At 41.4% G+C, this 24797-nt stretch overlaps 1 long non-coding RNA gene across 1 annotated transcript; it reads left to right on the top strand.

Annotated features, from left to right (window-relative positions):
* The first annotated feature begins 731 nt into the window (after positions 1–731).
* Positions 732–24797, top strand: LOC125486539. Its single transcript, XR_007265191.1, has 3 exons — positions 732–942; positions 16585–16672; positions 19307–24797. It is a non-coding gene; the product is annotated as an uncharacterized LOC125486539 (long non-coding RNA).

Raw genomic sequence — 24797 nt, 5'->3', positions numbered from 1 at the left:
TTCATTTTGCAGGGTTACAGGGATCACCATCAAGAATTTGAAGCACCACTCCCCACCATAAGTCCAGGTCAGGGCCTGCACCCGGTCGGGCTGCAAACCTGCGCCCCAGGGGATATTATTTTGAGGTAAATTTGCGGCCTTCAAAGTCGATAACGGCCCATGAGCCCAGGGCTCAATTACGGCATGATTTTTTTTTTAAATTATCCTTTGTGTAGGCTGCTTCTCACCTCCACCGAGGCCTCCAGCTTCCCTTCGAAAGTGAAGTCGATGAGGTCGGGCTTCAGACACAGTGAGTAGTTCTCCGGGGTCACGTCGGTGGGGAGACGCTCGAAGGGTCTCTTGGCCGGCATTTTGTCTGGACAGTGAGGGCGGGTGCCGAGGAGTCTCCTAGGTGCGCCGTCTCGGTTACCGATGGCGTGTGCCGGGGCTCTGGCTCGGAGGGTGAGAGGGACACGGCCTCTCCAGCAGCTGGAGGCGATGAGCAGACGGCGGAAAGCGAGGACCGCGGTGGCGCCGCCGAGCAACATCAATGAAGCTGACAAACTGACCGCCCCCTCCCGTTCGCTTGTCCGTGCGTGCGCGCTACCCCATTGCCGCCACTCACCCAGCGTGCGCGCAGAAACCCACTGGTGGACGTGACTCGCGGCACGAGCATCCGCAAGGCGATGCGTGTCGTCACCTGTCGGACATCTTCACGTGCGCGTGACCGAGAGTGGGTGGGGGCGGGAAGAGATAGAATGTGTCGTGGAAACCGTCGCCTGGGCCTAATGGAGTGACTACAAGCGCGCCTGGCCTGAGAGCTTGATGGCAGGCAAAGTCAGCTGCTGAACGGGAAGGATGGAGTGTTGGCAACTGGTTTGGTTGCCTGGAAAGCTAACCGATATAAAGGACTGTATGGGTGACCTTATAGAGATTTATAAAATAATGAGGGCTATAGAAAAGGTGAATAGCCAAGGTCTTTTCCCTAGGGTAGGGGAATTGAAAACTAGAGTGCATAGTTTTAAGGTGAGAGGGGAGATGAAAGTGACCTGAGGGGCAACATTTTCACACAGAAAGTGGTGCATGTGTGGAATAAACTACCAGAGGAAGTGGTGGATGCAAGTACAGTTTCAACATTTAAAAAATATTTGGGCAGGTACATTAACTGGAAAAGATAAGAGGGATATGGGCCAAATGCAGGCAAATGGGACTAGTTTGGTTTGGGAAACCTGGTTGGCATGGACAACTTGGATCAAAATGCCCATTTCCATGCTGTATAACTCTATGTGGTAAAACCAATCAACAGTGGTTCTGTGGTTAGCACTGCTGCGTCACAGCACCAGGCACCTCGGTTCAATTCCAGCCTTGGGTGACTGTGTGCGCAGTTTGCATGTTCTCCCTGTGTCTGTGTGGGTTTTTGCTGGGCGTTCTAGTTTCCTCCCCAAAGTCCAAAGATGTGAAAGTTAGGAGATTGGCCATGCTAAGATTGACTGTAGTATGTAGGCAAGGTGGATTAGCCATGGCAAATATGAAGTTACAAGGGTAGGATTGGGTGTGGGGTGTGGGGGGTGGCTGGGTCTTCAGAGGGTCAGTGCAGACTTGATGGGCCTAATGGCCTCTTTGCACTGTAGGGATTCTATGATTCTATAACAAAAACCAAAATAGTGGACAAATCCAGCAGGTCTGGCAGAATCTATGGCTAGAGAGATAGAATTAACGTTTCACATTGACTGAGGGTAGAAATACTTTGGATTATATCCTGCTGAAAGGGAAGAAGGGTAGGAAGAACTAAAGGGAATGTCAAGGGTAGGATAGAAGGTGGCAGAGAAGATTAATTGACTAATGTGTCATGGAATAGAAGGCAAAGGAATTTGTAATTGTTATTGTAAAGAGACAAAAGACATGGTCCAGAGTGACCAGAAATGCCTGAATATTGAATGTATCAATCTGAAAGCAAACCATGATAGAGATTCAAACTCAGATAGGGTGGAAAATGAGCACAAGGCAAACCTTATCATTCTGGGAGGGAGGAGAAGGGTGAGAGCAGAGCTACAAGAAATGGGTCAGATCTGGTCAAGGGGCTCTGCCAACCACATAGGGGAAATCTTTAGAAAGCACGATTGTGGACAGATTCTATGAATCTGGGTAGGTTTGTTGTCTGTTTTAAACTACTTGTTGAAGGGTTGGATGAAGGACTGGGCAGTACGAGGCACCACCCAAATTTAAAAAAAGTGGAAGACAAAGGCTGAATTGAAAAATGTTCATTATGTGAGATCTACAGGTTGCAAATTAATTGAAGGTGAAGATGCTGAGGATTTTTTTTTAGCTAAGAGAATGAAATTTAATAAGAAAGATCTATATGTTACTGTAAACTCCAAGGCTTGACTCCCTCTCAGATAAACCACAGGTTTTCTGCATTCTTTGAAGGGCTCCACAGAGCAATTATTGCTAATTCCTGATGAGCCACAACTCCCAATGGCTCCATCTTCCTCCTTTCACCAACCTCCCTATCCAATCCACACAAATGGCAGTCATCCAATCAAACGTCTTCCCAGTCTGCTAACCTGGATCATCATTAATGCTATGGAATCTCTCAGTTGATCAACAAATTTTACTGTGCTCCACATCTTTACTCAATGCCTGTTCATCACAATCAACGTCCTTGGGATCTATGTCATTACTCTGCATGATGGCATTGTGGCCCTGGTATAATCTTGGTTCACAAGTCACATCACCGGGCTTTTACTAATAGCCTCAACTAAAGAACAGAACCTTCAACATTGCTGTCTTTCCTCAGTATTGCACTGCAGTGTCACTTATGCATTCAAGCATGTAGTAAGACTTGAACTCTCAATGGCTGCCTCAGAGTCATGAGTGCTACTGTTTGAGCTGTTGTTATCAGTTACGCATCAGGTATGGCCAAGGTGAGACTATCCACTGACAATACAGTATAGAGCTAGAGTAACACAACAGGCCAGGCAGCATCAGAGGAGCGGGAAAGTTGATGTTTTGGGTCAGGACCCTTCGGGAACCCTGCTGTGTTCCTGCAGCTCCATACTGTGTTGTCTCCGAGTCCATTATCTGTAGTTCTTGCTATCTCTATACCATCCACTGATTGATCTGCCCAAATTGCCATTCTGACAGTGTGGCCTAATCACAAATTTCCCATTGGATTGTTTTTATTCTTCTCTGGCAACTTTGTCCTTGTCTCACCACTCTCATCTCCTTTTTCAAATGTTCATTCTCTATAGCCAACCTGATTTTTTCTCTTTGATAGATATATATATGTATATATATATATATATATATATATATACTTATACCCTCACACCCTCCCTCAGTCCCAATTCTGAATGACATCTCCTGAGATTTTAGCTTGCATCTCAATCTATTTATAGTACAGTATAAAATGCAGGGTTGGTCTCCACTGGAGTATTGTGTCTAATTCTAGGCACCACACTTTAGGAAGGTTGTAAAGGCATTAAACAGTGCAGAATTGATTCACAAGAGCAATTGGAGGGATGAGGAACTTCAGCTGCATGGTAAAATCAGTGAATCTAAGGCTGTTTTCTTTGCAGACGAGGAGGTAAGAGATTTTCTGGACAGAGTAGATAGCTAGAAACTGTTCCTACGGATGGAAAGATCAAGAATCAGAGAAGATGTACATAAATTGATTGACAAAAGAAGCAAAGCAACCTGAAAAAACAGTGATTGGCTAGGGTCTCAAATGCATTGCCCAAGATTGTGGTTTGTGCAAGGAATATTTTGTGTTAAAACATTCCATTCCTGGCTTACTTCGTAGATCATTTGCCCAGTGTAGTACCTGCAAGATAAGAAGTTTAATCTCTAATCTGTGCCCTGATTTAATCTTAATCAAGGCAACAGTAAATTGCCTAAAGAACCCAAGATTAGGGAGCAGAAAATCTATCCAAAGTTTATGAGCCTGATTGCAGTTTGACTAAATGAGTGGATATCAGTGAGTTTGGAAGAGGGCCCCCAATTGTTGAATAACCCACCAGTACTCAGTGCAAACCCCTACGCTATTTGTGTGAGACACAAGATGCTGATGGCATTAATAGAAATGTATTGTAGCATGAGTCAGTGCCTTCAGAGGATGTGGGAAGAAAAGACTAGGTTGTTCTGTTGAGAAAATAGAAGTCATGATATTGCTTACACATGATGTGAAAATTACGCCCCAGCTGCTCCCACTTGTTGGCAAAAACATATTTCTTTTGTGCAACATTGCAACCATTAATATCATGTCCACCTGTCCTGAAATGAATAGAATTGACACCTGTACAACTCTGGACTGACCTTACGTTTCTACATTATATTGGCATACCTGGATTCTCAGCATTTGTATTGCTGTATTGGGTCATTAAATCCTGAAATCATTAAACTACTGCTAAAATTGACACCTGCCCAGTTTTGTTCCTTCATAACCTGCTCTTGAAATTTGCATAACATGAAGACTAGGTACCAGGAACTTATATTTCACTTATATCACTGCTTTTCTCTCTTGTGACATGGAAGCCTGACTGATTACACTTGTGGTTTTAAACCATTTTAAGCCACGATCTCACCCCTGCACAGTTTATATCATGACTGATATTGTGGAATAGTTGGCAATTTGAGGCCATGCTGATTTTGATAGGTGACAGTTAATACAAACAATATAACAGATTTTGGTATAAATTTACTGCCTGTCCATTCTTATGCCTCTGGATCATTCACCCCAGGCAGGCTGTTATTTCTGATGTTATTGAGATAGTCCACATCAGTTAAAACATCTTTCTCAAATTATACAGCACTACAAATGAACATGTTGCACACGTTCAGGGATGATACTTGATAGCTGCCCTTTGATACTATTTATCAACAACTGTAGACCAGAAATAGCAGGAAATGTACTAGCTTTGGTGTAATGCTATGACCTGATATTATATAAGCCACATCTGTTTGATAATTGCAAACACCAGTAAGAACATACAACCTAGGAGCAGGCGAGGGCTATGCACCTCCTTGAATTTGCTCAGCTATTCAATGGATCACAGCTGATCTGATGTGTTTTAAATTCCATCTACCCTAAATAGCCTTTCATTCTGTGTCTAACAAGATTCTATCTACCTCCAGCTTAAAAATACTCAATGACCCTGACTCCATATATTTCTGAATGAGAGAGTTCCAAAGTTGTTCAACTATCTAAGAGCAAAAAAAAATTCTCATCTCTATCCTAAATGGGCAGTTCTTAATTTTCAAATAGTGTCCCCTAGTTCTGGATTCACCCAAGACAGCCTTTCCACATCCATCTAGAACCTTTAGGCTCATACATGTTTCAGTCAATTTGCCCCTCACCCTTCCAAAGTCTGAAGGGAAACAAGCCCAGTTTGTCTGATTCCTCTTATAGACTTCCTGATCATTCTAAGAATAAAAAGAAAAACATGCTGGTAAAACTCAGAATATTTAGCAGCAGCAGTGGATGGAGAAAAACAGAGAACTGAGTTGCAAAAAAATCATATTGAACTCAAACCGTGAACCCTGTTTCTCTGTGCCAGGTGCTGCCAGTCATACTGAGTTTTTACAGCTTTTTCTCTTTTTATCTCAAATCCCCAGCATCCGCAGTATTTTGCTTTAATTTAACTGCTAATTCTAGGTGTCAATTTAGTAGCCCTTCTGAAATCTGCCTCCAAAGCAATGTTTCTTAACAATCTAAAACAGAATGGTTACAGCACAGAACGAGGACCATTTAATCAGTTAGTGCTGTGCCAGTTCTATGCTAAAGTAATTCAGCTGGTTCCAGTATCCTGTTGTGACACACCCAGTCTTTTCTCTTCAGGTAACTGTACAATTTCCTCATGAAAGCCATGATCGACTCTGCCTCCATCACACTCTTAGGCAATGCACTTCAGATTCCAACTACTTGCTGCAGATTTTGGGGATCAGCCACATTATATTTAGTAACAATGAACCCATTGACAATTTATTTGGCTTTGATATTGAACTAAGAAATAAATAAGAAGAACTTGAATTCCTATAGCATCTTAAAAGTCCTCAGGACATCTGAAAGCACTTTACACTTAATGAAGTACATTTTGAAATGTAGTACTGTCATATTGTAGGGAAACACATTTTGAATATTGTTCAGGACATAAGGAGAATGCTCCCCACTTTTCTTTTAATAATATCTTGAGTTTTTTATTCACCTCCATCAGAGTGGTGAGACAGGTCTTGAATTAACATGTTAACTGTAAATGATAAAACTGTAAGTGTCAGCTGGGATCACATGCTGAAATCGCATGAGCAGAACTTGAACCTCCTGACTCAGAGGTGAGAATATTACGACAGCTGATAAGATTCTGCTGTTGTGATTTTGTGAGACCATTTACAATATGGAGACTTCTTAGTGTTGTATACAGGTCATGAAATTAGACCCCCAGTACTCTGCCTGTTTTTTCATTCATTTGTGGTACATGGGCATCACTGACTGGCCAGCATTTCTTGCCCATCCCTAATTGCCCTTGAGAAGGTGGTGGTAAGCTGCCTTCTTGAACCGCTGCAGTCCTCCTGCTGTAGGTTGACCCACAATGCTATTAGGGAGGGAATTCCAGGATTTTGACCCAGCGATAGTGAAGGAACAGCGATATATTTCCAAATCAGGATGGTGAGTGGTTTGGAGGGGAACGTGAAGGCGGTGGTGTTCCCATATGTCTGCAACCCTTGTCCTTCTAGATGGAAGTGGTCGTAGCTATAGAAGGTGCTCTCTAAGGATCTTTGGTGAATTTCTGCAGTGCATCTTGTAGATAGTACACACTGCTGCTACTGAGCGTTGGTGGTGGAGGGGGTGGATGCTTATGAATGTAGTGCCAATCAAGCAGGCTGCTCTGTCCTGGATGGTGGCAAGCTTCTTCAGTGTTGTTGGGGCTGCACTCATCCAGGCAAGTGGGGAGTATTCCATCACACTCCTGACTTGTGCCTTGTAAATGGTGGAGAGGCTTTGAGGAGTCTGGTGGTGAGTTACTCACCACAGTATTCCTAGCTTCGGACCTGCTCTTGTAGCCACTGTGTTTATGTGATGAGTCCAGTTGAGTTTCTGGTCAATGACAACCCATAAAATGTTGATAGTAGGGAATTCAGTGATGGTAACACCATTGAATGTCAAGGTATGGTGGTTGGATTGTCTCTTATTAGTGATGGTCATAGCCTGGCATTTGTGTGATGCGAATATCACTTGCCACTTGCCAGTCCAAGCCTGGATATTGTCCAGAACTTGTTGCATTTGAACATGGACTGCTTCAGTATCTGAGGAGCTGCAAATGGTGCTGAACATTGTGCAATCATTGGCAAACATTCCCACTTCTCACCGATGGTTGGGCTGAGGACACTACTCTGAGGAACTCCTGCAGAGATATCCTGGAACTGAGATGATTGACCTCCAACAACCACAACCAACTTCCTATGTGTCAGGTATGACTCCAACTGGAGAGTTTGCCCCCAGTACCCATTGATTCCAGTTTTGCTAGGGCTCCTTGATACCATTCTCAGTCGAATGCAGTCTTGATGTCAAGGGCTGTCACTCTCACCTCGTCTCTGGAATTTAGCACTTTTGTTCATGTTTGAAACAAGGCTGTAATGAGGTCAGGAGCTAAGTGTTCCTGGCGGAACCTAAACTGGGCATCACTGAGCAGGTTATTTCTGAGCAGGTGCTGTTTGATAGCACTGTTGATGACACCTTCCATCACTTTACTGTTGATTGAGAGTAGATTGATGGGGTGGTAATTGGCCGGATTGGATTTGTCTTGCTTTTTGTGTACAAGACATACTTGGGCAATTTTCCACATTGTTGGTAGATACCAGTGTTGTAACTGTACTGGAACAGCTTGGCTAGGGGAGCGGCAAGTTCTGGAGCACAAGCCTTCAGTACAGTTGCTGGAATGTTGTCAGGGCCCATAGTCTTTACAGTATCCAGTGTCTCCAACTGTTTCTTGATATCACATGGAGTGAATTGAATTGGCTGAAGACTGGTATCTGTAATGCTGGAGACCATTGGAGGAGGCCAAGATGGATCATCCACTCAGCACTTCTGGCTGAAGATTGCTGTGAATGCTTCAGCCTTATCTTTTGCACTGATGTGCTGGGCTCTTCCATCATTGAGGATGGGGATATTTGTGGAGCTTCCTCCTCCAGTGAGTTGTTTAATTGTCTATCACCATTCACGACTGCATGTGGCAGCACTACAGACCCTAGATCTGATCCATTGGTTGTGGGATCACTTAGCTCTGTCTATCACTTGCTGCTTTTGCTGTTTGGCATACAAGTAGTCCTTTTTGATGGCTTCACCAGGTTGACACCTCATCTTCAGGTATGCCTGGTGGTGCTTCTGGCATGCCCTCCTGCACTCTCCATTGAACCAGGGTTGATCCCCTGGCTTGATGGTAATGGTTGAGTGGGGGATATGCCGGGCCATGAGGTTACAGATTATGCTGGAGTACAATTCTGCTGCTGTTGATGGCCCACAGCTCCTCATGGATGCCCAGTCTTGAGTTGCTAGATCTGTGTGAAGTCATTTAGCATGGTGATAGTGCCTCACATCGCGATGGAAGTTATTCTTAATGCGAAGGCGGGACTTTGTCTCCACAAGGACTGTGTGATGGTCACTCTTACTGGTACTGTCAAGGACGAATGGAGCTGCAGCTGGCAAATTGGTAAGGTTGAGGTCAAGTATGCTTTTCCCTCTTGTCGGCTCCCTCACCACCTGCTGCAGACCCAGTTTAGCAGCTATGTCCTTTCGGACCCGATCTGTAGTACTGCTGCCACTCTTGGCGGTGGTGATTGAAATCCCCCACCCAGAGTACATTTTGTGCCCTCGCCATCCTCAATGCTTCCTCCAAGTGTTGTTCAACACGGAGGAGTACAGATTCATCAGCTGAGGGAGGACAGTATGTGGTAATCAACAGGAAGTTTCCTTGCTCATGTTTAACCTGAAGCCATGAGACTTCATGGGGCCCAGAGACAATGTTGAGGACTCCCAGAGCAATTCCCTCCTGACTGTATACCACTGTGCTGCCACCTCTGCTGGGTCTGTCCTGCCGGTGGGACAGGACGTATCTAGGGATGGTGATGGTGGTGTCTGGGACATTGTCTGTAAGGTATGTTTCTGTGATTATGACTATTGTCAGGCTGTTGCTTGACTAGTCTGTGAGACAGCTCTCCTAATTTTGGCATTAGCCCCCAGATATTGATGAGGAGGACTTTGCAGGGTCCACAGGGTTTACATTTTAGCAGCAAGGAGGTATAGTTTTTTAAAAGGTCTGGCAATAATCTGCTGAAGCTTCATGACCAAATGGTCTTAATAGATTTCGAAAGGAAATTTTAAAAATTACTTAATTCCTCTATTATCTCTATCAAAGATCTTAGATTTTGATCAGTCTGTGAAAATGTTATCTTTAAAGTCAAAGTTATTCTGGAATAGTGACCCAAATACATCTGTGTTGAGAAGTCATATTACTTCAGCCAGCTGCACGGCTGATCCCTGTGATGTTAATAAATGAAATGTTCGTAGTGATTATCTCTCTTGTTAAAACAGCCCCACCGCATGCATGAGAGTGGCCCGGGATGCCAACCAGCCAGCCATAATCAGCCTATTCCCCTTCTGCATCGCCTGGGTACCTATTTCCCCTTTCTTGTTCCCCCTCGCTTGCTCCACTTACTGTTCCTCTCACTTGCTCCCCATCTCCTTGCCTGCTTCCCCTTTCCTCCTTGTTTGCTTGCCCCACCCAGGCCTTATTTTTATCCTATTATTACTGATTGAATATGAATATATCTGGTTCTCTTGTTTTACCCATGTTCTCATCTTATGCCTTCTCAACCTAGCATTCTGTTGCAGCCAAATGCACCTAACCTACAGATAACATTACAGGGTTATACAGCACGTATAACCACGTATAACCTTCGGTCCAATAGATGCATGCTGACTAAACTAATCTAGTCCCATTTGCCAGTATTTGGCCCATATCCCTCTAATCCTTCAGATACCCATTCAGATGCCAAATAAATGTTGTAATTGTACCAGCCTCCACCACTTCCTCTGGCAGCTTGTTCCATACACTCACCACCCTCTGTGTGAAAAAGTTGCCCCTCAGTCTTGTTTAAATCTTTCCCCTCTCATCTTAAACCAATGCCCTTTAGTTTGGATTCCCCCACTCTAGGAAAAAGACTTGGGCTATTCACGCTACCCATGCCTCTCATGATTTTATAAACCTCTATAATGTCACCCTCAACCTCCAACATTGCAGAGAAAAAAATCTCCAGCCTATTCAGCATCTCCAGCCCAAACCTTCCAATCCCATCCACATCCTGGTAAATCTTTTCTGAACCCTTTCAAGTTTAACAACATCATTCCTATAGCAGGGAGACCAGAATTGAATGCAGTGCTCTAAAAGTGACTTCACCAATGCCCTGTACAGCCCAACATGACCTCCCAACTTCTATACTCAATGCACTGACCAATGAAAACAAGTGTGTCATACGCCTTCTCCACCCTGGCCACGTGCAACTCCACTTTTAAGGAACTATGAACCTGCACCCCATGGTGTCTTTGTTTAGCAACACTTCCCAGGACCTTAACCATTAACTGTATAAGTCCTGCCCTGATTTGCCTTACCAGAATGCAAAACCTGACATTTATCTAAATTAAACTGCATCTGCCACCACTGTACTTTGGCATCTGCAATTAGCTGGGAAACTAGAAGTTTATGTACAAGTGCTACCCAGCTGATCTCTGCTGTTCCTGAAAAGACCTTCTGTTGGGTTCAGGGTTCTTCTGGAAGAGTAAAGAACTTGTGTTTCTTGCGCAAACAGTATCTACCGAGACTCCGGAGACAATCATGCGTAATTAGGGGCACAGTCACACCCACCAGAACATCAGAACAACAGACTTCAGAGCATTCTACATGTTACCCTTTTTGTTTTCAGTAAGAACCCAATGGCCAGAAAGTGTTTTTGTTTAAGGAGAACCTCTGAAGCAAATAATCTGTTGTTTGTTCTGCTACTGAAGACTGTGTTTTTGTAGTTTGAATTCCTGAGAGAAATAGACATTTATACAATGTTAGTCAGTTATTTCATCTTCATTGAATGGATTGTTTTCATAATAAATCAATAATTGCATTTATTAAAGAAACCTAGTGATAGATCTTTTTATTAAAATTTTATATAGGTAAGATATTTAACTGGTCCTTGGTAACTGAGAAATATATAATTACCTTGTGTAGTGATCCATGGAATGATGATACTAGAGCAATACTGCACTCCTCCAGCTTCAGTCATAACACGAAGAACCCTAGCTAATCTTACTTTCTTTAATCAAAGGAAAATAAGGTATTTGAAAAACTATGTGAGGCATTGTTACGGACCAATGGCATTGGGAGGAAGGAGCAATGAGAGGAATGAAACAGAAATATGAGAGCACAATCTAGATTTCAAGCAAATAGTTGAAACAAAATGAGTCAGAAGTTACATTGCTGGGTTTGGTTTCAAAATTTCTTGCATACTGTACTTCAGTTGCAGTGAGTTTATCAGTGAGTGTTCCAGTATGTGTTGTATTTAAATCTTGTTTATCACATTTTTCCTTTGGTTATGAGCTTTGAAAAACCAGTCATTCTTGAGTGTTTGATCAGCAGTATCTACAATTGCCCTTGATTGTTTTCCAAGAACATAGGCTGAATATGGGATCATTCCTTAATGCATGGACTCTGAGGTTATTCATGTAACTTCTCCATCTTGGCTAAGTCACAGCAAACTGACTTTCAAACCTAAATCATCTTGTTCTTTATCACAACTTGTGACATTTACCCACAAGACATTGGAACACTAGTTATTCTGCTCAGTTCATTAATAAATACACCCTTAAAGGCAAACAATGCTTTGAAGCACCAGCAGATTTTAGAAGGAAAATTAGTTTGGCTGTAAATAGTTTTTTGATGGATGAAGTTACTAAATAAAGTATTACATGATCTAGGGGAGAAAGGTCAGCAGATTGGCACTTTAAGGGTTTATATAAAATCTTGATGCATGTATGATCTTGATCAAACATAACGTTTCTTCGTAAATTACATACATTTTGCTCAGTACTTGGTAGTAACAGCACATAAAATTACATTCGAATTTAATATATTCTTTATCTACATAGTAACTGTTAAAGAGTTATTTCCGTTGGCCTTTACCCACCAATTCAAACAGTTGTTTTGTTTATTAATTATTCACATGGTTAGGAAATGATTGTAAATTATATTGTTCGTAGTGTCCTTGGTTGATTATTTGTGATGTCAAAAAAAAATTTACATTGCACCTTGTTGCACTATCAAAACATCTCAGAGCTATATGTAATGTTACTTCTGGAATGCACACCCTGCTATTTCATTGGTAAAATATAGCAGACATTTTACAAATAACGTTCAGGAAACAGTAGTGAGATAAAGTGCTTGTTGATTTGTTTTTGGTGGGGCTTATTGAGGAAATAATTTTGGCAAGGATACTGGGTAACTCTCACCTCTTGATTGCTGTGGGATCTTCACAAATAGATGAGATCTAATTAATCCTAAAGTCTCAGTCAAAGGGGTTAGCATGTTCAAAAATGGAACACTAACATTATTTTATATTTAAATATCAGTCTTGATCGAATACTCAGGTGTTCGACTCAAACCCATAACCTTATGAATATGAGCTAAAAGCAGCAATAAGTGGAAACAAATATGTTGAGGTGACTTATTTCTTATGCAAACAACATTTATGAAATAGACATAGCTATTTCTCTAAAATACTGTGTTCAGTTCTTGGTGTCACACTTTCAGAAGGACATGAAGACCATGAAGAGAGTAAAGAGATTTTCTAGACTGATTCCAGAGATGAGAGATGTTATGTGTACACTTATGTGGATAGACTGGAGAAGCGGGTGTTGATCACATAAGAGCAGAGAGCAGTAATTTGCTTAAAATAATAAAGGAAGTAAATAAGAGTAAGTCATTTCCCTTGGCTGAAGGTTGATATAAAGAAAGTGTGGATTTAAGGCAATTGCCAAAAGAACCAGAGGTGACATGAAACAAAGCTTTCTGACACAATGCATTGTTAGGAATTGGAATGCACTGCCTCACAGGTTGGAGAATAAAGATTCAACAGTGACCTTCAAAAAGGAATTGAGTAAATAATTGAAGAAAATATTGCACGGATATGAGGAAAGTTTCTGGGAGTGAGCCAAGTTAGATAGGTCTTTCAACAGACAGATACTCTGGGTTTTCTTCTACACTGTACCATAATTTTGGATCGTGTAGAATCTCCTGAATTTTAATTTTAATTTCTTGATAACGAGTAGCAGAACAGTATATTGGTGCAGTAATGTGTTTGTAACAGTAGGGGCAAGTTGACATGATCTATTCTCTACACATGCATTCTGTTACATAAACTAAATGTAGTGGGGAAATAATTAGAGAAGTTTGAGGAACTTTAACATTTTATCTACGTTTTATCAATTGACTCAAGGGGGGTGTTGATAGACAATCCGATTAAAGATTACGAAGTGAATTAATGATTCCTGCTTGACCTCCCAGATTTTGTCTGTATTTATAGACCCAACAAGACAGATTTTTTAAAAATTTCACATCGTTGAAATGAATGATATTAAAAATGGAAATAAATCTTGTTAAGGATTCACTGCAGCTTGAATAGCAGAAAATTTAAAATATCTCTAAAATGTCCTCGTTCATGGTGGGAGGGTAGGATGGCGTCATGCAGTATCACTGGATTAGTAATCTGGAGAGCTAATATAATTTTCTGGGAGCATGAGTTCAAATTCCACTGCTAGTGGAAATTAAATTCAGTTAATAAAATATAGATGGCAGATTCTCAGAAAGCTAGACTCAGTAATAATGACCATTAAACTGTTATTGATTGTTGTAGAAAGTCCATTCCTTAATACACTTGAACCTTCGTTAGGGAGGGAAATCTACAAGGAAAATACAGAAAAACTGGCAAACACAATTTTCTGGTGTGACTCATTTTTTTATATTTCAAAATGAAGGACCAGTCCTACTGGATTGTTCATTTCCAAATATTACTAATTATTTATTGGTCTTACGCTCTGAGAATCTGCCATCCTTATCTGGTCTGACTAGATATAATTCCAGACCAACAGAAATGTGGCTTACTCTTAACTGCCCTTGGAAATGGCAAAGAAGTCATTCAATTGCACACAGATTGATCAGTTAGGGATGGACAACAAATGTTGGTCTTGCGAGTTACACCAAGATGCCATTAAATTACAAAAAAAAGGAAAGGGTGATTGATTAAGTGAGTTACTAGAGTATTATTAGCGGCCTGGAAGCATGATCCACACTTTCAGGAGTGGAGAAACATTATGGAAAAAACAGAGATAGTAAGAACTGCCGATGCTAGAGTCAGAGATAACACAGTGTGGAGCTGAAGGAACATAGCAGGCCAGGCAGCATCAGAGGAACAGGAAAGTTGATGTTTTGGGTTGGGACCCTTCTTTAGAAATGGGGGAGGGGGAAGGGAGCTCTGAAATAAATAGAGAGAGGAGGGGTGGGGCTGGGGAAGGTAGGTGGGATGGTGATAGGTGAGTGCAGGTAGGCAGTGGTGGGGATTGGTCAGTGAGGTGGGAGAGAAAATGGATAGATTCTGTCAGGTGAAGGAGGCAGGGATGACAGGGAGGGTTGGTCATAGGATGAGGAGGCCACATCGGGAGCAGCAGATGCAATAGACCACATTGATGGATGTACAGGTGAACCTCTGTCTAATCTGAAAGGTTTGTTTGGTTCCTTGGATGGAGGTGAGGGGGGAAGTGTAGGGGCAGGTGTAGCACTTCCTGCGGTTACAGGGAAAGGTGCAGGAGGTGATGGGGCTAGTTGGGAGTGTGGAACGGAAGAGGGAGTTGTGGAGAGAGCGGTCCTTACAGAAGGCAGGTAGGGGTGGGAAGGGAAATATGTCTTTGGTTGTGGGGTTGGATTGCAGGTGGCGGAAGTGGTGGAGAATGATACGTTGGATACAGAGGTTAGTGGGGTGATATGTGAGGACAAGGGGGATTCTGTCTTTGTTTTTGTTGCGGGTAGAGGATGTAAGGGCAGAGGTGCAGGAAACGCAAGAGATGCAGTCGAGAGCATTTTCGACCACTGAAGGGGGGAAGTTGCGATTCTTGAAATGAGAGGACAACTGGGATGTTCGGGAGTGGAATGCCCATCTTGAGAGCAGATGCGGTGGAGGCAGAGTAATTGGGAGTAGGGGATTGCATTCCTGCAGGAAGGTGGGTGAGAGGAGGTGTAGACTAGGTAACTGTGGGAGTTGGTGGGCTTGAAATTGAAAGTGGAGGCTCAGAGACCACTTTGTAGCGCACCTGCGCTCTGTTCGCGACAAATGACAATACTTTCCAGTCGCGAACCATTTCAACTCCCCCTCCCACTCACTGGGCAACATGTCCATCCTGGGCCTCCTCCATTGTCACAATGACGCCATCCGGAAACTGGCAGAACAGTATCTCATATTCCACCTTGGGAGCCTACAGCCCAATGGTCTCAATGTGGACTCTACCAGTTTTAAAATTTCCCCACCCCTGGCCTCATCCCATGACCAACCCTCCCTCTCATCCCTGCCTCCTTGATCTGACACAACGTGTCCATCTTCTCTCCCATCTATCCGCTCCTCCCATCCCACTGATCAATCCCCACCACTGCCTACCTGCATTCACCTATCACCATTCCACCAAACTTCCCCAGCCCCACACCTCCTCTCTCTATTTATTTCGGAGCTCTCTCCCCCATTTTTGAAGAAGGGTCCCGACCCGCAATGTCAACTTTCCTGCTGTTCTGATGCTGCCTGGCCTGTTGTGCTCCTCTAGCTCCACACTGGAAAAAACAGAAACCTGTAGAGAATGAAAAGGAAGAATCTATAAAATACACAGTGTATTAATGGCTTGTTCCAGAAAGATTTTGGCAGACTGACTGACCCTTCTAAATGTACTTTCTAAAAATGTTCATTTGAGTCAGCTACTTGACATCCCACAATCCTTTTTTGAGATGTAGCCAATCATTTTGAGATCAGAGTAACAGCCAAACAGACACTTTATTTCACTGGAGAGCTTTGAAGCATAGCTTTTAATCATTGAAGAGAATGCAGCAATTTAAAATAGGACTGACTGTTTATTGTAACAAAACCTGGAAGTTGATTTTAATCTCAAGTAGATTTCAGGAGAAAGTGGTTGAATATTTCAGGCTCTAAGTACACTAGATTTTGAATCCCATTTACAGAGAATTACTTAGAATTTACAGCAATGAAAGCAGCCATTCAGCCTATCTAGTGTTTATGCTCTGTATGAGCAACTTCTCAGTTTCTTTCATCTCATCCTCTCCATATGTCCTCTTTTTTCTCTTCATTTTTTTTATCAGTTATCTTAAATGGTGCCATCACCTCAACTTCTGCGGTAATGTGTTTGATGTTCTCACATTTTCCTGGGTAATGAAGTTTATCTTGAATTATTTAATGGATTTGCTAATCGCTGTCTTATATCAATAACCATTCAAAATTTGAATTTTCTCCATGATACAGCCAATCCAAGTTACAGTGGGAAGAGAAAACAGAGTGGCTGCTGATAGCAAAAGACCAGATGACACTTTAGCAACTTAGCAATTTTTGGGTAAGTGAAGAATTGGAGGTGGTTTGGGGGAGTGTGGATTTGATAAGGGGGGAGGGCAAAATGACCAGTAGGGGCAGCCATGGTGAGGGAATTTCACAATCTCAGAATCCTGCTCCTGGTTCCACATTTACCCTGGAAAACCTTTTTATAGTCCACATACCTGCTGCAGCCAAACATCACCCAATCTTTGGCTATTCCATCACTCAGACTTTGGCGAAAATCCAATTGGCATCTATTAATGCAATAGGTCCCTGATCTTCATCAAATCACAAGGCACCCCATTGCTCTAAGCAGGCACTACATCCATCTGCATTTTAAAATCGGAAATTGCTGTGTGGTTCAGTGGGTAGCACTCTCACCTCTGAGTCACAAGTTTTCACATTCAAGTCCAACTGCAGAGCTTTAGCGCAAAAACAAAAGAAGCTGACACTCCTATGCAATATATTGTGAATTGGACAATTTTACTGCTGCTGCTTCAATTTTGCCAGAGCCAATCAAACTGTTTAATGGGGGAGGAAAGACTGCAGTGTCAGAGGAGCTGTGTTTTCGATGGGATGTTAAACTAAAGCGTCATCTGTCTGTTTAGGTGAATGTAAAATATCCCATGACATTAGTTTGAAGAAGAGTAATGGAGTTATGGAGTAATACTGGGTGTGATACAAATATGAAAATTAGTGGGTGCATGTAACAAGGTAAGGCAGTAATCATGGGTGACTTCAATTTGCATGTAGACTGTGTAATTCTAATGAGCTGATGTGTGAAAGGCAAATTCCTGGAATGTGTATGAGTTGATTTTCTGGTGCAGCATGTTGAGGAACCAGGCCATTTTAGACCTAGTGTAATGCAAAGAGAAGGGCTAATTACTAATCTTGTTATAGAATAAGCTTTAGGGAAGACTGACCAAAATACTTTTACGTTAACTTTGAAACTAATGTGATTTAATCCAAAACAGTTATCTTAAATCTAAACAAAGGAAGCTATGAAGGTTGGAGAGACAAGTTAGCTGTGGTGCATTGGGAAAATACATTCAAGACTATGATTGTAGATGGACAATATCTTGTATTTAAATATCTAATTCAAGGTTTGTGACAAACATACATTCCTTTAACACATAAAACCCAACAGGAAAAATGAGTCGATTGTGACTAACAAAGGAATTTAAATCTTCTGTTAGATCAGAAGAAGAGGCTTAGAAAGTGGCCAAAAAATAGTAATAAGCCTGGGCACTGGGAGCATTTTGGAATTCAGGAAAGAAGTATCAAGAAATGTGTAAAGAAGAGGAGAATGGAATATGAATGTAAACTAGTAATAAACACAAAAACAAAATGGACTGTACAAGATTCTCTATTTATGGAAAAAGGAAAAGATTAATAAAGACAGCTGTGGATTCTTTACAGGCAGAAATGTACAATGGGAAATAGGACAATAGCAGAGAAACTAATAATTACTTTATATCTGCCTTCTGTATACAAGAAACCTCTCAGAAATAGTGATCCAAGAGATTAGGGAGAATGAGGAACTGAAAGAAATTTCAAATATAGTATTGAAGAAAATAATGGACTGAAAGTTGACAAATCTCCAGGATCTGATGATATAAATTCCAAACTATTGAAAGAGTTGACTGTAGATATTGTGGGTGCATTGGTGATTATCAATCAAAATTCTATAGATTTGGGAATATTACCTCCAAATTATAGAAAATCCAAATGTAACACCACTATTTAAGAAAGTTGGGTGGGTGAAAATGGGGAACTACAGACTGTTAGTCTGACATCAGTAATCATGAAAATATTAGAATCTACTATAAATGATGTGATAATTGGACACTTAGAAAACAATGATCTGACATGGCAATATGTCCTTTATTTACTCAAATCTTCTTGCAATAGTAAAGATGCCTTTCTCCAATTGTATGAAACCTTGGTGAGGCCACACCTGGAGTATTGTGTACAGTTTTACCAAAGGAAAGATATACTTTTCATAAAAGGAATGCAGTGGAAACTTGTGGAGTCTCTTTTTGAATGGCACAACTATCCGATGAAGAGAGACTGAGCTAGGACCTGTATTTTCTAGAATTTAAAAGAATGAGAGGCAATCTCATTGAAACTGTCAAAAATTCTGAAAGCACTCATCAGTGTTTCAGCCAGTCCCTGGGGTGAGGTTTCCAAATTTTGTTATAGTTCCAGATGGGATACCACCAGTCATTAAGTTCCTGGGTGAGGATGGATGAACTGGCTCCTCTTCTTTATTCACCTGGCCCTTGATTTCTCACAACAAGGTTAATTTAAAAAGGATCCCTTCCATTGTTGATACCATTCCCCCAGACCAAATTCATTTATATTCTAAAAGGAGTCAATTTAGCCCGGTTTCTTGAGTTAATAAAAGAGTGAGTATATGAGTTACTAAATTCGAGAAGAAGTAATAACACAATACACACAGACTAGGAATAAGAAGTCAGTCCAAAAAGAAAATAAAATTTTGAGTTGTTTGTGAAAAACTAGAAGGTAAAACGCTACAGCCGTTACTTGGACTGGTACCGGTAACGTTGACATTGATGCTTGACCTGTTTAATTTAAGATCTTTGGCTTATTGACAGGTTGATTGAAATATTTTTGTCCTTGTTCCTTTTGACAGTTGCTGTCTGACAGAGTTCAGAGCAAGAGAACTTCTTCACCTGTTTCACCTGTCATGCTGGGATGTTTAATGACTGTCCAAATAAGCAAACTTTTCTCATTGTTTAAATGCCCACCTGCCTGGTTTCTGACAGCAGGAAGAATTCTAAACAACTTCTTGGACAACGTTCTTCTGACTAACCTATCAGTTTTAACAATCGTTCACTTGATTCTCACCCCTAATTATCCTTTGAACTTCGTCCTTTGCAGGCAGCCTCACTATAGTAGGTGAGCAGCAATATCATCAGTACAAACCTCAAGATTAAAGCATGCAACAAGAAAAATGCATCAAACTGGTAAAGGAAAATTAAGGTTGGACAATAATAGCCTTGCCAGTGATGCCCGTTCCCAATAACTAACATAGACACACACACACACACACAAGAAAGAAGAAAGTGTGTTTTGTTGTCAGAAGAAAAATACTATCAGCCATACCTTGCATTGTGCATTATTTATTTAGACTCCTGAAGGCCTGAAGGGGAATTCTGTAGAAATATTTCCTGAATCCCAGAGAGCCAAGCGAAGTTCTACAATATTCATTCAATTCCTCTCCCACAGCTCCACGACGAACAGCAGGCTATTCATCCTCAACAGGGCAACACTGTGCCCCATGTTGAGTTATCTCAGCATCTCACCTATACCAATTTGGGAAAAAAATGAGTGTAACATGTTGCCAATCAAAAGCAAGTTTAACAGATCAGCTACTCTTTTCCTACCTATCAATTTCATATACTTGTAAGATTCTGGAAAACTCAATCGATAAACCATCATACTTTATTGAGGGTTTATCCTGCATTTTATCACATACTTTATTTCTTCTGTTCTCTCATGCCAAGATTTGTAATTTAAATGTGTAGTTTTCATTTCTGTTCCTAACACAATAATTGCTTTTTGTTTAGTTATTCACTATTGCTAAATAGTTATCCACGATCCAAGCAGAGAAGTTCAAATCCCACAGTCCAAGCAGGTTGAAGGTGAACAGACAAAGGAGCAAATAGGTCAACTAAGATTGGATGAGTAGCTGAAATAAACTTAAAATATAATAACGTTAAACTGAAATAAAAATCACCTGCTATAGTCATTTATCCCAAAAAATAAATGTACCTGAAGATTAAATAAATCAGTCACCATATCTAGAGAAATTGGGGAATACATTTATTCTGGGAGATTGTGCAAACAGGAAATGTAAAAATGTTGCACAAGAATATAAGAAAAAGGACCAAGATTAGGCTATTAAGCCCTTTGAGTCAGCTCTGCCATTCAATGAGATCAGGCTAATCAAAACCATTTTCCTGCACTACCCTAGTATCCCTTAATGTTTTTAATATGTAGAAATCTATTAATCTCAGTCTTGAATATACTGAACAACTGAGCCTATACAGACCTCCTGCACTGTCTTCTGAGTGAAGAAATTAGTCATCTGAGCCTGCCTCTTATTTTGAGTCTGTGTCTCCTGGCTCTACACACAAACCACCAACCCTGCCTCCCACCTCCACCCAGGGAAATGTACTTCTTGCAGCCATTTCTGAACATGCTTTTCTTTTCCAGTCATGTCAACAGAGAAGAAGTTTTGTTGAAATTCATACATTTCACACAACCACTGTAGACAAACATGTACCCCACAGGCTTAGGCTCCCACCCTAGCTACACAGCAAACCAGATACATACACTTACATTATTTATGCTTCTCAGCATTTTACAGACTATTCATGTACTCATGTACTCTCTAAGCTATTTCTGCAGTTGGGAAAAAACATCTGTCTTTTTCTTCAACTTGTGAGTGTCAAGCAATTAATCGTCTTTGGCCCTGTCCTGTCAGACTTTCCCTAGCTTCAGCTTGGACACATATCTAATACAGTTAGCTAGTTTTAGCATGCAACCACAACAAAATCATATTGAAGCTAAATATTCCAAGCTAAAAGCTCAGTTTAACAGTTTTTTTTCATGAATGAGTCCCATTGTTTTAACATCTGATAATCACAGAACTCTGTACTTACATTTTCACTTAAACCTAACCATTTAACCTACAGGAACAAAGACATCCAACCCGTTTGAGATAAAAGAAAGAACCCAAGCACCATTTTAACTTGTTTTTTTAAAGGATCATTGTTTTATAAGGAATGATTATAAACTTTACTGATAAACTTTACTGATACTTTGGCTATCTTGGTCCCAGCCTCAGCTTGACTGCTGCTGAAACCCTTCATATTTTTTACTTCCATACTTAAAAGCAGTGTACAAATTGAAACAGAAATAGGCAATTCATCCTTCAAGCCTACTCCACCATTTAATAAAATCATGGCTGATCTATTTGTGTTCCCAATTTCGTATTCCCATCTATCCCCAATAACCTTTGATTCTCTTGCGCAACAAAAGTGGAATCTTACAAGGGTCTGTTTGAGGTGGGCTATCATAGGCATTGTGGAAGAATCATGTGAGAAGTCTGCCAAGCCCCACCTCAACATCAGGAACAATTCGCTCAAATCTTCCGTGCATCTGCTGGGCAACAAAGTGAGTTTCTCACTTGACAGTGACAAGTTGCCAATTAAAGGGGTTATAGATTGTTAAAAGCCTTGTTAACTTCCTATCTTACTGAACATGCCAACAAAGTTAGAAATCGAGAATTCTAAACATGGAAACAGAGCAGATACCTGGCAAGTTTAGCTCGCCAGTGGCAGTGAATAGCCTTCATGTTGGTCACTATGCAACAGCATCTGATGGCATGATCCAGAGCAACCAGTCACATGCACCACTTGTCATGACACTGGCATCCAACATTTGCCAATCCCTCATGATCCTCATGACACCCTTCAGATCCACTTGCAGGATACTTAAGAGGGACAGATCTGGCTTGGTGAGCGCACTGGTAGCTAGTATTGAAAGGCTGCTGCAAAGACACTTTCCATGCAGGGACAGGACCCAGCCTGGTTGGGCCAGGCTGCATCTCAGGGTTGCTTGTTAGCTGTCTTAGCACCCAGTCACTTGATGCCTAACTGCATGTTTACAGCATAAATGCCATGCCCTGCCTAGTGGTGCTTTGGTGCTTTAGTTAGAGCCAACAGCCAAAATCGAGGTCTTCTTTTGTGCAAACACAGACAGGCTACTTGTGATGCTTATAAGTCGGGATGTGTCTGGGAATGGGCATAGTGGAAAGTCTTGTTGCACAGCACACCGAGATGACAATGTAACACCTACAGCATGTGCCAGCTGCCTGTGAGGTAAACGCACTGCACATTATTCAACCAAAGAGCCATGTCGAAAAGTGGTTGGGGGCGAGTCCTCAGTCTGGTCAAGGATGGATGCTATCTGTCATGGGGTCCTGGTACTGTCAGTCAAAGACACAATCCATACACAATCCAGTGACTTGGCCACAGTCAGATTGAATATGGTCAGGGGATTTGCCTGACAACAATCTCAGGAGTCGGTAGTGGTCTGTCCTGCATGACCATCACAAGCCGTCAGGGGAATCGCAAATCATCTTTCAGGGAGCTGCTAGACAGCGGTCAAGGATCTGGTCGTTCATGCCTAGAGGGTGCATGTGAAAGTCAGCCAGATATCTGGAGTGAATACATTGATTGTTGAGGATGGTGCAAGGGGCCCTGAAAGGGCAGAGGGCTCTCTACTGAAAGGGCAGTGAGACTCAAGATAGGTATGTTTGGGGGTAGTGGGAGGCAGAAGCATGAGTAGCCATGGGGACAAGGATGGTATGGGGTAGACAAAACAGCATTGGAGGGCATAGCTGAGATTGCATGTTATTGGCTGTGGCCATCACCCAGGACTTCATCAGGGGGCTTAGCAGACCAAAGCTGCAATGTCAGGGTTTCAGGCAGGGAGGACAGTTGGAGGAAAATTCAATGTGGTGGGTTGCCACCTGGGCACTGGGTTGAAATGGGTTGTTGGGCTAGTGCAGCAGCCTTTTATAGATGGCTCAGCACAAGAAATGTCAATCTTTTGGCGAATATCCATTGATTGGTGACTTGTTCCGGGAACAATGCATGGTAAGATGGGGATAGAATTGAATGAGATGGATGCCGCAGGGCAGTCTAGATAGTTAATGAGGCGGGTGTGGAAAGATATGGCAAGAAATCTCATTATGCTTCACAGCAAAAGAACAGCCCAAAAAAATCAACTGTCACTAGCCAACAAGCACGAGATTTAGACCAATCTCGCAATTCTAGAAAATATTTTTTGAACTTTATTCAATGTCTGTATACACGGTTTTTGGAATTTGGATACCAGAATTAGTCATGGTACTGGAAGTAAGATTCCTTATTTTTAAACAGGATCTATGTAACTTTAACTTATGCTTGTTGCTTTTGAATTATTTCTTTCAGAAATGAATCAATACTTCGTTTTCATTTTTGATGGCTTTCTAACCTAGTATGAACAAGTTAGGATGCTTAATTATGCTAAAGATTCTACAAGCATGGTTTATTCTTTGTTGTGATTATTTCAAGCATCTGACAAAAATATTTGCTCAACATTTTCATGTTACGATAGTGCCATTTTAAGATAAAATTTAAAAAATCTCCAAACATATTTCCCTTATCTCTGAAGGTGTGTGTTCACAATTCTTCCTCGCCTCCTCCCCCAACTGCCTTCAGATAATTGGCCCAAATCAGAATTGAGACAAAATGGTAGGAATCTATTTTGTCTTTAGGACACAGTGGAGGGAACTGAGGGATCTTAATCATTTATTTCTACGTATAGAGACGAAAGAAAGTGACATCATTTACAGGAAATAATGAAGAAAATATCATTTGCATTCTGAAATATAGAAAAATGCTGATATCGGAACTTCTTTTACCAGGAATATGGATACACTGTGTAATACAATTAGTCATCCTGCTACTGCTTTTCTGGGATCCTGAAGATTTTTTTGCTATTCATAGCTGTTAAAGTGCCAGTGTTGTCAAAATGCAAATTGATCACAATCTTAAGTCACAACAACAACTTGCATTAATGTAGCAACGTGAGCATAATAAAATGTCCCAAGGTGCTTCACAGAAGTATTATCAAAAAAAGGCATATAAAAAAAGTAAAGTCGCCATAGTACTAGCACACCGTAGGGTTGCTCTCTCATTACAGAGAGATGACAGGTGATAGTTTAACCTGAGGCTCACCACGCCTCAGGCAAGGGGAAAGTTTGAGAAGGAGAGTCCTTCATGATAACCTTAGCTGGTGCAGGAATTGAATTACGCTGTTGGCATTATTCTGCATTGCAAACAAACCATCCAGCCAACAGAGTTAGAGTAATGCACACTTGTTTGCCCACAATTGGGGAAGTTTCACTGTTGGTTTTACTATTTTGATTTTACTGAAAATGAAAATTGCTCAGAATCGTGAAGCATGTGATTTTCTAAATGGAAGCTGAAGTGATGTAGAGTAGGTAAGATTGTAAACATGCAAACTCTGCACCCATGCAAATAATAAATGCATATGTGAAAAGGTCA

Source organism: Rhincodon typus, chromosome 30 (assembly GCF_021869965.1).
Source record: "Rhincodon typus isolate 14 chromosome 30, sRhiTyp1.1, whole genome shotgun sequence".
NCBI classification, from domain to species: Eukaryota; Metazoa; Chordata; class Chondrichthyes; order Orectolobiformes; family Rhincodontidae; genus Rhincodon; species Rhincodon typus.
The sequence above is the reverse complement of the archived record's forward strand: the minus strand, read 5'-3'. Positions and strand labels throughout refer to the sequence as shown.